The 14,624-nt window shown below is 47.7% G+C and overlaps 1 protein-coding gene and 1 long non-coding RNA gene across 29 annotated transcripts in view; one reads left to right on the forward strand and one right to left on the reverse strand.

Annotated features, from left to right (window-relative positions):
* The window catches only part of RBFOX1 (RNA binding fox-1 homolog 1), a 1,703,141-nt gene that overhangs the window by 384,735 nt on the left and 1,303,782 nt on the right, over positions 1 to 14,624 (reverse strand). The window lies entirely within an intron of this gene.
* LOC123331598 lies at positions 10,236 to 10,780 on the forward strand. The gene is made up of 2 exons (XR_006548330.2): positions 10,236 to 10,358; positions 10,515 to 10,780. It is a non-coding gene; the product is annotated as an uncharacterized LOC123331598 (long non-coding RNA).

Consider the following 14,624-nt stretch of genomic DNA (forward strand, 5'->3'; position numbering starts at 1 on the left):
TGCAACACCATGGACTTAGTCTACCAGGCTCCTTTGTCCAATGGGGCTCTTCCAGGCAAGAATACTGCAGTGGGTTGCCATTTCCTCCTCCAGAGGAATCTTCCACACTCAGGGATTGAACTCACGTCTCCTGCATTGGCAGGCGGATTCTTTACCACTGAGTCACCAGGGAAGCCCAATATGTTGGGCCTCTTTCTGCTAACATCCAGCATGGCCTCTTACATGGAGCAAGTGCTCAATAAGTGTCTAAAGAGTTCTCAATGGAATCAATGAACCAGTCACGCATCCTAATCGTTTCTGCGGCTCTCTGACATACGAACATTTCATTATGTTTTGGATGAGTAAACTTAGACTCAGAGACACAAAATAATCTATTCCAGATAGAATCTAGGAAGGGATACAGCTGGTTGTGGAATCCAGTTCTGTCTGAATCCAGACTCTCAAATTGTTCCTGTTGTCACAAATGACACAGGTGAGACATCTAGCCCCCAGGTGCCTTCCCTCCTTCTGCTGAAATAAAAGAAAGGGAAAATTGGGCAGCCCCAAGACAGAATTGGGACTTCTCCAGTGGCTCAGCAGTGAAGAATCCACCTGCCAATGCAGGAGATGCATGGGTTTGATCCCTGGGTCAGGAAGATCCCCTGGTGGAAGAAATGGCAACCCAATCCAGTATTCTTGCCTGGAAAATTCCACGGACAAAGGAGCCTGGTGGGCTACAGTCCATGTGGTTGAAAAGAGTTGGACATGACTGAGCATGCATGCATGCAAGACAGAACTGCCCTGTGATGGAAAAATCCATTCCATGGGCATGTGGATCAACAGATGCGGCTCACAGCTTTGGTACAGCAAGACTAAATAACACACCCAAGACTGATCTCCCATGCTGAAGCAGATCTGCTTATAGCCCTTAGATGCATAGCCCTGGGGTCATTAACAATTAAACATATATGCTGCAATGCCCTGAAGCAGCAGGAGCCACCAGACCCATAGACACACTTCCATAAGTCCCAGTCGTCTCCATAAGCATTGTGATTCCCTGTTCTACCCCACCCCCTGAAAACTGGCCTTCCTTTCTGGTCAGAATTCTCTAGTCAAAGGAGATGAAAGACGAACAGTATGGAGGTTCCTTTAAAAGCTAAAAATAGAGCAATCATATGATCCTGCAATTCCACTCGTGGGCATACATCTGTGTAAAACTGAAATTCAAAAAACTATCTGCACCTCAATGTTTAACGTAGCACTATTTACAATAGCCAAGACAAGGATCAACCTTAACATCCATCAACAGATAAATGGACAAAGATGATATATACACACACACTAGAATACTACTCAGCCATATAAAGAATAAAATAATGCCATTTGCAGCAACGTGGATGGACTCAGAGATTATTATACTAAGTGAAGAAAGCCAGGCAGAGAAACACAAACATCATACAATCGTGTTTATCTGTGGAATCTTAAAAAGAATGATAAAAAATGAACCTATATACAGAACAGAAGTAGAACCACAGACATAGAAAACAAACATGGTTACCAAGAGGAAGGGAGGGGGTAAGGATAAAATAGGAGTTTGGAATTAACATATAAAAACTACTATATAGTTTGTAATAGTTTGCATTCTTCAGTTCATGGGGTCTCAGAGGGTTGGATGCCACTTAGCGACTGAACAACAACAACAATATATAAAATAAATAACCAACAGGGACCTACTATATACCACAGGGAACTATACTCAGCATTTTGTAATAATCCTGTGAGGGAAGAGAATCTGTAAATATATATATAACTGAATCACTTTGCTATACTCCTGGAAATAGCACAATGTTGTGAATTAACTATACTTAAGTCAGAAAAAAATAAATTTAAAAAGTGGAAAAAATGAAGGTGGGAGAAATGGTGGCCTGAGGAATAGACACCCATTTGTCAACCGTAGCTGTCGTGCTTTTGGCATCTCCACTTGAATGCACACGGGCTGTCCCCCCTGGCTCCCATAGTGTCTCCCGAAAGACCATCTGTCCTTCTCCCATCCAACTTCCAGAGGAATTCTGTAAAAATGTAAAACCAGACCACGGTGTTCCTCTACTTGAAACTCTCCAGGGGTTTTCCATCTCTCGTAGTCCAGAATCTAAACTCCTCTGGTGTCCCAGAAGGTTGCAGACTACACAGGTGACTTGATGCCTGCTTCGTACCCCTTCATCCACTGGGCCCCAGGCATACTGACCGACCTGTGAGCCGCACAACTGCCCACCTCATTCCCTCTTCAAGCTTCTGCATGTTGCTTTTGCCTGAACTTTGTTCCCCGCACCAGGTCATCACACAGCTGGCCCCTAATGTCAATCAGATGTGAGCTCAAATTCCACACCTTCCCTCTTTCAACCATCCAAAATAGCCCTCTATCACATAACCTGTCTTATGTGATATCTGATCGCTCTCACATAACCTGTCTTATTTTCTTCCTAGCACGTAACGCCATTTGATGTTCTCCTGCTCACTGCCTGTTTCTCCCTATTAAGTCTAAGTGATCTTATTCACCCCTGTAAACCTGTTGTCATGCACACACTGCAGTTCAACAGATATTTACTAAGTTAACAAACACACACAGAAACCACTGGAGAGCAATCTGACTTCCCAAACCAACTCCTTTTTTCAGCCTCTGAAATGCACATAATATGTCATCACCCTCACTTTGATTTTGAGGGTCAGTTACAGAGATGGACAGGGAAGAATATTCCCAGGTAAGCGACTGATAGAGAAAAAGGTCTGCATTTCGTGTGCACCTTCTAACAAGGGCTTATCTCATCCCAATGCCATGGGCAAGCCCAGTGTGAGAATTCTTTCTGCAAACTATAATGGGAAGATGTTATACTTTTAGGATGTGAGGGAATTAGCAGACAGACTTAGTCTTTTAAGAGCTAAAGCAAGATCATTATAATGGAAATTCAATCTCATGTCTCAAACATACATTTGGTTTGTAAGAGAAATACTCAGACAGGGGTGATGAGAGCTGACAAGTCTTCTCTGTCTCCAGTCTTAGCTCCTGGGAGAAGGCTGCCTACGAAGACAGTCCAATGTCTTAAGCAACTTAGTTTTGAACCCAAGTTAGAGTTCTAAAATGAGCATGGACTTTGGCCAGGTGCTCAGAGAGACTTTTGTATTCCACAAGTCACAAGGACACTCATGCCTTCCTGATGGTCACGGAATTTTCTTTGCTCAAAGGGAAGCATATCTTTCAGTGTCTCCATTTCATGGAACTCAGAAGGAACCCTAGAAAGAGATACCTCCGCTTGGCTGGAGCCAGCCCACCTGTGCCTCTTTCTCTCCTGGAATTCTCTAAGCCCTGGCCGATTCCTCTCCTTCAGCCCAAACTACCTCCTCCCCTCTGACTTAAGGACCATAATTTTCAGATCATTCGTTTACTAGGATCCCCAGCTAGTAAATGTCATGGGTGAAGGCAAAGAAAAGAACACAGGATATTCACTTAGGATGCCATCCTAGTCTTTACGCCCCTAACAGAAAAGACATTCCTAAGTTGAAAAAAAAAAAAAGATTCTATTTTTTAAAGCTTCTTTTTAGGGGGAGGGGGGGAAAGCTCTAGCTGCAAGTGATACAAATGTTTATGTGTAAGATAAGGGTATGGGAACTTTTTTTGGAAGAGAATATGTGTATAGAGCTTCCCAGGGAATGCAGTGCTAAAGAATCGGCCTGCAATAACAGGAGACACAAGAGACACGGGTTTGATCTCAGGGGTCGGGAAGATGCCCCGGAGAAGGAAATGGCAACCTACTCCAGTATTCTTCCCTGGGAAATCCCATGGACAGATGAGCCTGGCGGGCTACAGTCCATGGAGTCACGAAGAGTTGGAAGTGACGGAGCAGACCGACAGACGTGTATAGAAAAAAAAGTGGTTTGAAGTGATTGTTCTTGGGTGGTGAATTACAATGTCTGCGTGTATGTGGTGTGTGTGTGCGAGTGAGTATGTGTGTGCTTTTCTGTTTGCCCTGACTTGCTTAGCATTTATCCTGAATTAATTTCATAATTAGAAAATTAGGTGACAATTATTTTTTAATGAATCTGCTTTTGGAAAGGGGCCCAAGAAGGATGCCACAGGGTTAAATCAAAGCGCAAACCAATCCGCCACTTGCTGAGACTGGCACCAAGGTGTGACGTGCTGCCTGAAGTCAGACAGATGTGCGTGAAAAACCCGAGGAGGACTGGACGCAGCCACAGGTGAGGACGGCTGAAGGCTATCCCAAACCCTGTGAGACCCATCTCTTGAGAAGGCTCCTGGCTTTCAAGTCTAAACCCACCTCCGTTTCCTTTTGTTTCAGTAGTGGCTCCAAGTACCTGGGGTCTGGGAGGTACCTAGCTTATCAATTCAAAGATGGAGACAGATTCCGAGCTGGATCTGAGACGGGTTTGAACCTGGGACCCTTGGCTGCAGTGTGTGTACCTGGACAAACGTCTCCTCAGGCCACAAAATACAAAGAAACTCTGCTGCTGCTGCCAAGTCGCTTCAGTCGTGTCCGACTCTGTGCGACCCCATAGACGCCAGCCCACCAGGCTCCCCCGTCCCTGGGATTCTCCAGGCAAGAACACTGGAGTGGGTTGCCATTTCCTTCTCCAATGCATGAAAGTGAAAAGAAACTCTAAGGGACCAAAAATAACTGTGCACATGCGCAGTTGGGGCAAATTCAGGACAAAAGATAGAAACACACACACACACACACACACAAAGATACAAATAATATTTCTGAAGAGCCCGGAACAAAAGCCAAGGGTTTGGGAGCAAAAGCAGGGTACTGCCCTGGCCCCACGCACTCAACACCACCAAAGAGGTGGGCAAACCATGTAAGCCACTCTCCCTGCCCGACCTTTGGACACGCCCCTCCACGCACCTCATATTAGGAACCAGCTTGCCCCTCCTCCAGGAGCAAACAAGGAAAGTTGTGACTTGCTTTAGCTCTCTCCTAACGCAGTCGTGGACTGCCAAGCAGACATGGGTTCGATCCCTGGGTTGGGAAGATCCCCTGGAGAAAGAAATGGCAATCCACTCCAGTATTCTTGCCTGAGAAATCCCAAGGACAGAGGAGCCTGGTGGGCCACCGTCCCGGGGGTTGCAAAGAGTCAGAAATGACTTGGCGACTAAACCACCACCACCACCACCACCGTAGCCAGGATTGGGTTCTTTTCCTTTCACCAAAGGGGATCTGAACAAAAACACCCACTTTCAAGAATCATGTTCGGTTTCTTGGCATTAAAAATGGTGGATCATCTGTCATCTTTCAACCCACAGAAAGCCAAACAGACCTGAACTCATCTCTGATATCTGGGGTAGATCTGCGCACAGAGGCATGAATGAAGCAGAGGACCCCGGGCCACAGAGAGGCTGGGAACATACCACTGTGTGTCAGTTACAAGACCTCTAGGGAGTAAACCAAGATGGCCAAGGAGCATTCGCCTAGCGAGGGCCCAGGGAGGGGTGGGGGTGGTACCCTGGGTTGTCACTGGAAGTTTAGTGCCAGCACTTGGGGAAGTCGGGAAGCCAGGAAGCAGAGATGACTTCGGACACACACCTTGAGCATCCCCCCAGGAGAGGACTCTACAGAGTGGTATCCTTAGCGAGGCTCTGACCTTGACACTAAAGAAAATACACATGCAGACAGCATCGCACACTCAAACCCCACCACTGTTTAGACAGAGAAGAATCCCATATGTTCTGCGTTACCCTCAGCAATGGGAGGCTTTTCATCCATCCCCAGGCCACCCCATCATCATGCAGCAGGTGGGAGCTCGGGTCCCTACAATGGAGACCAGACCGGGACTCAGCGGCCGATGACGGGCGGACCGTATGCTGCGTGAATGCGTGCAACACCTGCTCAGTGCTCCACACAGATCTTAGATCCTCTGGCAGGCAGTACCCAGTCCCTCGGCTAAATCACAACGGGAGACGCCTGCCAACGCGCCAGGTGTGAAACAAGCCCCGGCTCTTTAGAGTCCTTACGCTCCCACCCAAACCCCCAGTGAGGACTCCGGGCAAAGGCAGGGCTGCCTGCGTGGCCAATCTCTACAAAGCGGGAGGAGTCGCCTTATTAAGACAGTCGGTGGACGGTCCCTGTCAATTTCACATCTCCTGTCAAAATCGCCCAGTGAGCAGGCACCTCAGTGTTCGCGCCTCTCGCCAGAACAAATGCAGAGCTGTTGAAGGGAGAAATAACACAGCAGCACAATAACAATAGGAGACGCCGCTCGCAAGCTGTCCCTGGCCCCGGAGGGACTGACATGTTTGACAGAGAATGTGTGTCGCTAACACCGCTTGATGCGTGTTTAAAGGGAGAACGGAGAGTGTGTTTCGGGGAGGTTTAGACACTGAAAACCAAAAGGAAGGTCTTGCCAACAAAACCACAAGGACCACGTCCCAGCAGTCCCCTCCTCGCCCTCTGTCACCCCCTACCTCCTGTTTTGATCTTCTCCCCGAGGAACGAGCCTTCCAGGGGGAACGAGACCTTTTGACCAAAAGCTGGCAGGCAGAGGGAGGAACTCTGATCAGAAATGACAGGAGCACAAAACCACGTTAGCCTTCTGCTCAGAAGAGGCTGTACAGGGCACAGACAAGGCCGGAGGAGGGGGAGATGACACCAGAGTCACTGAGCGGGGCAGGGTCCCGGCTGGCGTGGCTCAGGGCCCCCGGCTGCAAGGGTAGAAACCCCAGGTCTGCCGTATTCCAGTCCTGAGAGCCACAGCAGGCATTTCACTTAGCTGAGCCTCAGCTTCCCTCTTTCCAGGATGGTCTCGAGCAGTAATAGAAATGTTCTGGTAGAAACATTCTATGCCAAGTAACCAATGGAGTGACTAGCAGCTGCAGCAATAGTAGAAATAATGACAGGATTATTATCAGGTGAGTATATAAGATAATGAAGGCTTCCCAGGTGGCTCTGCAGCAAAGAATCTGCCTGCTAATGCAGGAGATGTGGGTTCGATCCCTGTGTCAGGGAGAGCCCCTGGAGGAGGAAATGGCAACCCACTCCAGTATTCTTGCCTGAGAAATCCCATGGAGAGAGGAGCCTGGCAGGCTACAGTCCATGCGGTTGCAAAGAGATGGACATGACTTACTAACTAAATAACAACAACAAATATAATAGCTATAATAATGTAATTATATGTGTTCTATGGGGTTATACATTATATAAAAATTATATATTATATAATACATAATGATATATAATGACATGTAACATTAATATATATTAATATATGTGATAATTTTATAATATTAAATGATGCACAATATTCTATATACTTATATTTCTCTTGAAGAAGTGAAGTGAAGTGAAGTCGCTTAGTCGTGTCCGACTCTTTGGGACCCCATGGACTGTAGCCTACCATGCTCCTCTGTCCATGGGATTTTCCAGGCAAGAGTACTGGAGTGGGTTGCCATTTCCTTCTCCAGAGGATCTTCCCAACCCAGGGATTGAACCTGGGTCTCCCGCATTTTAGGCAGAGGCTTTAGCATCTGAGCCACCAGGGAAGTCCAATTTGTTTCAATATTGCTTATGTTGTTTATGTCCTGGTTTCTTAGCTATAGGGCATACAGGATCTTAGCTCCCTGATCAGGGATCAAACCTGCACCCTCTGCATTGGAAGGTGAAGTGTTAACCTCTGGACCAGGAGGGAAGTCCTATATTTCTCTTAGGTTTTATTATATAATCAATAATATATCACTGTGTGTATGGAATTCTAAGTCGTTTCAGTCCTGTCCGACAGTCTATAGACTGTAGCCTGTCAAGCTCCTCTGTCCGTGGGATTTGCCAGACAAGAATACTGAAGTGGGTTGCCATGCCCTCCTCTAGGGGATCTTCCTGACCTAGGTATCAAACCCACGTCTCTCACATCTCCTGCACTGGAAGGCAGGTTCTTTACCACTGGTGGCACCTGGGAAGTCCTATGTCACTATACAATCATATTAAATAGTATAATTTAAAATCATTATGTAATTATGTGATAATTACATGTAATATGTATTTATACATGTATTTTGTCTATGCATATTGTCAGACACAAACACAATCCATAGTATTACTAATTATATAATCCTTATTATATAATTATTTCCATTCTTTACTGAGCCCTTACTGTATACCAAGCACAATTAGAGTGCCTTACAAGTATTAACTCGTGCAATTCTCAACGGCAACTCTGGTGTGGTCCTCATCCAATACAGGAGGATCGTATACCATGGTTTCAGGTGCTTTTGATGTGTCCATTTTACAGACAGAAAAACTGTAGAACAGCATAGTTTTCCCCCAGCAGGCAAAGCTGAGATTCTAGCTCAGCAGTCTGCAGTCTGGCTCAAGAGCTCACACTCTTAGCTCATATATATTATACTACATATACATTTATATGGCTTCCCTGGTGGCTCAGATGGTAAAGAATCTGCCTGCAATGAGGGAGACTAGGGTTCGATCTCTGGGTTGGGAAGATCCCCTGGAGGAGGGAATAGCAACCCACTCCGATATTCGTGCCTGGAGAATCCCACAGAGGAGACTGGCAGACTACAGTTCATGCAGTGGCAGAGTCGAACACGCCCGAGGGACTAACACACACACATGCATTTATATATATGTGTGTGTGCATGTGTGTGTGTATCTCAAACACTCAATATTGTCTCTCTTACACAGTTTGGTTGTGGTGGTGTTGCAGTGCCCTTGGAAATAAACTGGGTGATACATGCACTGAGTCCTTTCCAAGCACCAGGTGCTGGGTTATGAACTTTATACGCTTTGGTTCCTTTAACTACCATCCAACGAGGTGACTGCTGCCCAGAGACGTGACAATCCCTGCCTGAGGTCACACAGGGAGTAAGTAATGCCCGAGGTCACACAGCTGAAGGAAGGAGATGAACCAGGTCACCTGCCACAGATTCCACATCCTGACAGCACCCTGTCCACCTGCTTTTTCCTCTCCAAACCACAATGCTTCAGTCAGATGCTGTAGGTGAAATGCCTTACACATGGCCTGGTACGTAGTAAATGCCTGAAAACAAGCAGCTGCTGTTGTTTTTATTGTAACTAAATGCGCAAAGCCCAGTAGGCATTTTCTTCCAAGAAAATGACGGAAGTATGAATTTATGACACCGTCTGTTCAGAGGGCAGATCCTGGGCCCCTTTTAAACCCTAACAAAGCCCCTGCCTTGTCGGTCGACACCAGTTCCTGCATCCAGCCGCACGTGGGAAACCCGAGATTGCCTGGGAGGCCCACAGTTCACTGGGTTCTGCTCCCTGCCTTCTGATGGAGACGATCTGGGGTTCAGAGTGGACACCTGCATGCTTAATGAACTTGCCCAGGTTCTGATGAGTCGCAGGGCCAGCTGACCCCTGGGTGGAAGAAGCCCTCCGAATGACTCAGAGCTGCGTCTTTCCCTGAAGGCTTCTCACAAGCTGCCCGGTGCCAGTCGGCCGTCCTGTGCTCGAACATCTTCTCCACCACCGGGCACCGACAGATGGGAGCTATACTTATTATTTAGCATTTATTAAGCGCCCACAGTGTGCCAGGAGCTGCATGGAACAGGGGTGTGGGTGGTCCCCAAGAGTCTGTCCCCAGAAGGCTGTGGCCACATGGAGGAGAGGGGATGGGCTTCTCTCTTCTCCTTCAAAGCCCACCCTCCCCCTCCTTCCACCCAGCCCCAGTTCCAGCCCCAGCTGTTCTACTAGAGCAAATGGACAAAGATTTGGGCCAGGTTTCCACAGGGCTGAAACCTGGCCCTCCTCCTGCCTGGGTGCCCAACGTGCAGGGCCCTGCGGGGCTGGTGGACACAAGGCTTTTGTGAGCCCCCCATTTCTTAGATTACAGGAAACAGCCTTCCTTCAGCCTCCAAGACCTGAGTTCCAATGGGCAGATTCAAACAGTTGTTAACTAGGGAAGGGAGCATGCCAGACCAGCGAGAAACAGTCAAGAGAAGCCTCGGGGCAGAGTCCTGCTTCCTCATCAAGGGATCTGTACAACAAAATCTTTCAGTTGTTTTGCAGATACTGAAACCCCCTCCAGGTGGGAGAAGTTAACGATTAATGATGATATGCCGCCCACAGGCATGCAGACCCCAGATCAGTTAAACCTGAAGGTTGATGATGCTGACTATTACTTATCTCACCACCAACCACGAGCTGATCACACCCTCTTCTACTATAAGACTAGTCACTGTCTCCCCCGAGCTGAGACACTTGGTTTCTAGGGCATGAGTCCACTGCATCCCCCTTAGCCTGGCAAAGTAATAAAGCCCCCCTTTTCTACTTCACCCAAAACTCCATCTTTGAGGTTTAATTCAACACCTGTGTACAGAGAAGCTGAGCTTTTGGCATCAGGTGTCTAGTAGTCCCAGCTCCCCAGGCTAACAGTTGAGAAAGTGGGAGGGTATATGTGTCTCATGCCCCCCAAAGCCATGGGCTAAGGCGTGGTGTATCCCTGATTGCACCCCACTCTGTTCAGCTGCACCTAAAACCTGTGCCTCTGGTTTACAGGAATCTCCATGGACAGCAGAAGCAGAGAGCTGCGCACAGGCCCACCCACCTCCAAACTGAGAGCATCTTCATATGCAAAGGAAACCGCAGCCACCCAGGATAGGAGGAAAAAACCATGACAGTGGCGATGTTGGCCAACCACGATGGAATTCGTACCATGAGCAGGTGCTGCTATGGCTGCTTCACAAACATTATCGCATTAAAGCCTCAGGGCTCCCTTGCGAAGTGGGTGTGACTGTCCCTGCCACCAAGCTGAGACAGTGGAAGCTCAGAGAGGTGAAATCCCCAGGACACAGGACCAAGGGCCAGCTCCGGTTCAGCCCTTGGCATTATGTCCTCTTGGCTGGACGACAAGGGCCCCAGGAGTGGTCATCCTTGAGTTCTTTTATTCCTGATATTGACTCCAGGAAGCAGAAGTCCATGGAATGTTACTCCCACTTTCTGGATGAGAAAGCGGAGGCTCTGAGAGGTCAGGCAGCTATTCCATAATCACCCAGAGAAGGTCATGGCCAGCCTCAGGTTTCCCTGGTCTAAACTCCACACTCTCAATCCTCTGGTCTAAATCTTTAATTGTGCTGCCTCGTGAAACGAGAAGAAATAGCTCTTCGGAGAATGGTTGGTGAGAACACTGTGAGAACGCACATGACAGCTGCCTCCGCGGTGGCTGAATCTCACCCCCCTGTCTGAGAGCCAGTGCGGATTAGCGGGGGAACGAAAGGTAACGGCTGAGGGAAGCCACCCTCTCCCAGGCCAGTGATGCACCGGACCCACCACGCTTCCTGGAGCCAGATGTAGGGTAGGCAAATCAAGAGAGCATGGTAAATCAACTATACGTCAATAAAATAAATAAAATTTTAAAAATTAAAAAAAAAATAGGCTTTGCAGAAGACCACGGACCCACAGAATATTGAGTTCATTGCTTCTGGACAGTATTCAGGGTTCAGTAGTTAATCAAGTGAAGGAGCTGGCTGCTTGAATGCTGGTGGGATGCAAGTGTGATGGATCTATCTTTAGATGGGAGAGAAACATAAATAGGGGTGAGTATCTCCATCCTAAGTCAGCCCGGGAAAGCACTTACCCAAAACAACCTTTCAAAGACAGGGAGGAGGGTTCCGCTTCACCATCAAAGGCTCAGATCGCGGAACACTAAAGCGGCAAAGTGGAGTGTGAAATCCACGAGTCCCTCCAGCCCCGCCTGCCCCATGCCAGCATATTATAAAAAGCATACTTGCTGATATAGTATGCCTTTAAAACGATCAGAATGACAGATGGCTGCGGCAGGAACACATCCTTTTTATAGGACTGCTATTAATCAGAAGAGATTGACAGTGTCCTTTTAATCTTTTAATTAAAAAAAAAAAACGCACCTCTATACAGCTGAAGGGGGAAAGTTGCTGGCGTCTCTGAGCGCATTGAGACACCTGGAATGATGTGCAAGGTCCACATGATTTCAAACTTCGTAAAAGGAGGGCTTTAGTTTCCCTTTATTTCTAGATTTATTGACGTTGGTATTGCTAATATAAAAAGAAGGTATGGCTTTGCATGATGTGGGTAACTCCTGTCTTGCCTCAATTATAAGTGTTACCTGTTGTCCTCGTCAGGCTATCTGTATGTTCCTAGATTGTGGTGGTTTCACTTGCAAAAGACTGGGGATGTCCCAAACATACTCTGGTGGGAGACACTCCTGTAATTACTTTAGGTGGGAAAATACTGCATAAAATTGCCATATTTGCCTTTGATTCATCTGATCAGGTATGGAGAAGCAAGATACACTGGGTGATTGTGAATGTCTGGTAACTATGATCACTGGCAAAAAAAAAAAAGGTAACTGGATAAGTAAGATCAGAAACCCACTAATTTCTTCCCTGGTGGGGTATGGGCAAGGTTTGGGGGAGAAGAGACATGTTTGGATGTTTGTAACAGCTTGAACAATTGAGACAACTATAATACCTCTCAAGGAATTGAGAACTTTGTTTTTCATCTGTTGAGCACCCAAATTGAGCTTCCCTGGTGGCTCAGTGGTAAAGAACCTGCCTGCCAATGTAGGGGGCTTCCCTGATAGCTCAGTTGGTAAAGAATCCCGCTGCGATGCAGGAGACCCCGGTTCGACTCCTGGGTCAGGAAGATCCACTAAAGAAGGGATAGGCTACCCACTCCAGTATTCTTGGGCTTCCCTTGTGGCTCAGCTGGTAAAGAATCCGCCTGCAACGTGGGAGACCCAGGTTCAATCCCTGGGTTGGGAAAATCGGCTGGAGAAGGGAAAGGCTGCCCACTTGTGGATTTGATCCTTGGGTCTGGAGGATCCCCTGGAGAAGGAAATGGTAACCTACTCCAGTGTTCTTGCCTGGGCAATCCCAGGGACAGAGGTGTAGCAGGAAGGAAAGGGGCAGGGCACAACTTTTGAAAGAATGACATAGCCCAAGAACACAACGTAAATCAATTAGAAGCAAATGGAACCAAGATGACAGACAAGACTAGCCCTTGATCCTCAATCGGCAAGTGAAATGACCCATCCAGAGGTGTCATGACAGTTCCAAGGCACTGTTAAAAGACCAAGGAGTGGGGGGTAGCCCAAATCCTTGAAATCTCCATCCCTTCCCCAAAATAGTTGGAATAATCCTCCCACTCATTAGGTTAAGGTTAAGTCACTTTAGTCGTGTTCGACTCTGTGCAACCCCGTAGACGGCAGCCCACCAGGCTCTCCCGTCCCTGGGATTCTCCAGGCAAGAACACTGGAGTGGGTTGCCATTTCCTTTCACTCATTCACATATGAAATTACCCAGCCTATAAAAACTAACCACACCACATTTCGCAGCCACACTCACCCTCTGCGAAGGCACACACTTTGCCTGTGGAGTGTGTTTCTCTCTGAATCTGAATAAATCCATTTCTTACCTATAACTTTGTCTCTCACTGAATTCTTTCTGGGATGAGACATCAAGAACCTGAGATTTATTAGGCCCTGAAACCAGGAAATGTGGGTTTTGGCTGGCTTCAAGTCCCAGTCATGTGGGTTCAATTTCCAAACTGGGTTTTGGCTGCATTCAAATCCCAGTCACATGGGTTCAAGTCCCAATCTGAGGTAAACGGTTTCAGTGGGACCTGGCAGGCTACAGTCCGTGGTATGGCAGAGTCGGACATGACTTAGACCTGGGTTTGATCCCTGGCTCGGGAAGATCTCCGGGAGAAGGAAATGGCAACCCACTCCAGCACTCATGCCTGGAAAATCCCATGGACGGAGGAGCCTGGTAGGCTACAGTCCATGGGGTCGCAAAGAGTCGGACACAAGTAAGCGACTTCACTTTCACTTTGGCAACTCAACAACAAGAATGCCTAAAGTGGATAAGTGAGCTCTGACTGCTCCTTCACTCCCTGCTTGGCTGGATCTAACCCCAGCTTCCAGCTTGACTCTGGAATTTTTGCAGTTGGGGAAGAGTTGGGGATGGGTTGGGGTGTCAGCCTGGAGTTTCTGGGGATCACTGAAATCCAGCTGGACCCAATGGGGCTAATGGGCACAAAAGCCCCTTTCCCTGAGTTCCAAAGGGCAGGTTCAGTTGCTAGTCAGGGAAGAGAGAGGATGCAGGGACAAGGGAGGAACAGTCCAGAAACAATAGTGCAGCCTTGGGGGCAGGTCCGAGATCCCCCTCAAGGGATACACATAACAGTATCCTTGAGCTGTTTTGCAGATACTGAAACTCCCACCAAATGGAAAGATGTTAATGTCTGATAAAGCACTCTTCATTCCAGAGAGGTCACTGTTAGGCCAGAAGATCTCTGGACTGAAGGAATGCAGCCTCTTCAGGCACTCTGATCCTCATCAGCAACCCCATCCGTGGACTAGAAGACTCCACACAGGGTTCACTGTACCCTCCCTCCAGGTCTGGACACACAGCCTTGAGGGCATTAGCCCACTGTGGCCTTCTTTGCCTGGCAAACAATAAAGCTATTCTTTTCTACTTCACCCAAAACTCTGCAAAAGTCGCTCAGTCATTTCCAACTCTTTGTAATCCCATGGACTATGCAGTTTATGGAACTGTCCAGGCCAGAATACTGGAGTGGGTAGCCTTTCCCTTCTCCAGGGGATCTTCCCACCCAGGGATGGAACACAGG

Source organism: Bubalus bubalis, chromosome 24 (assembly GCF_019923935.1).
Source record: "Bubalus bubalis isolate 160015118507 breed Murrah chromosome 24, NDDB_SH_1, whole genome shotgun sequence".
Taxonomy (NCBI): domain Eukaryota; kingdom Metazoa; phylum Chordata; class Mammalia; order Artiodactyla; family Bovidae; genus Bubalus; species Bubalus bubalis.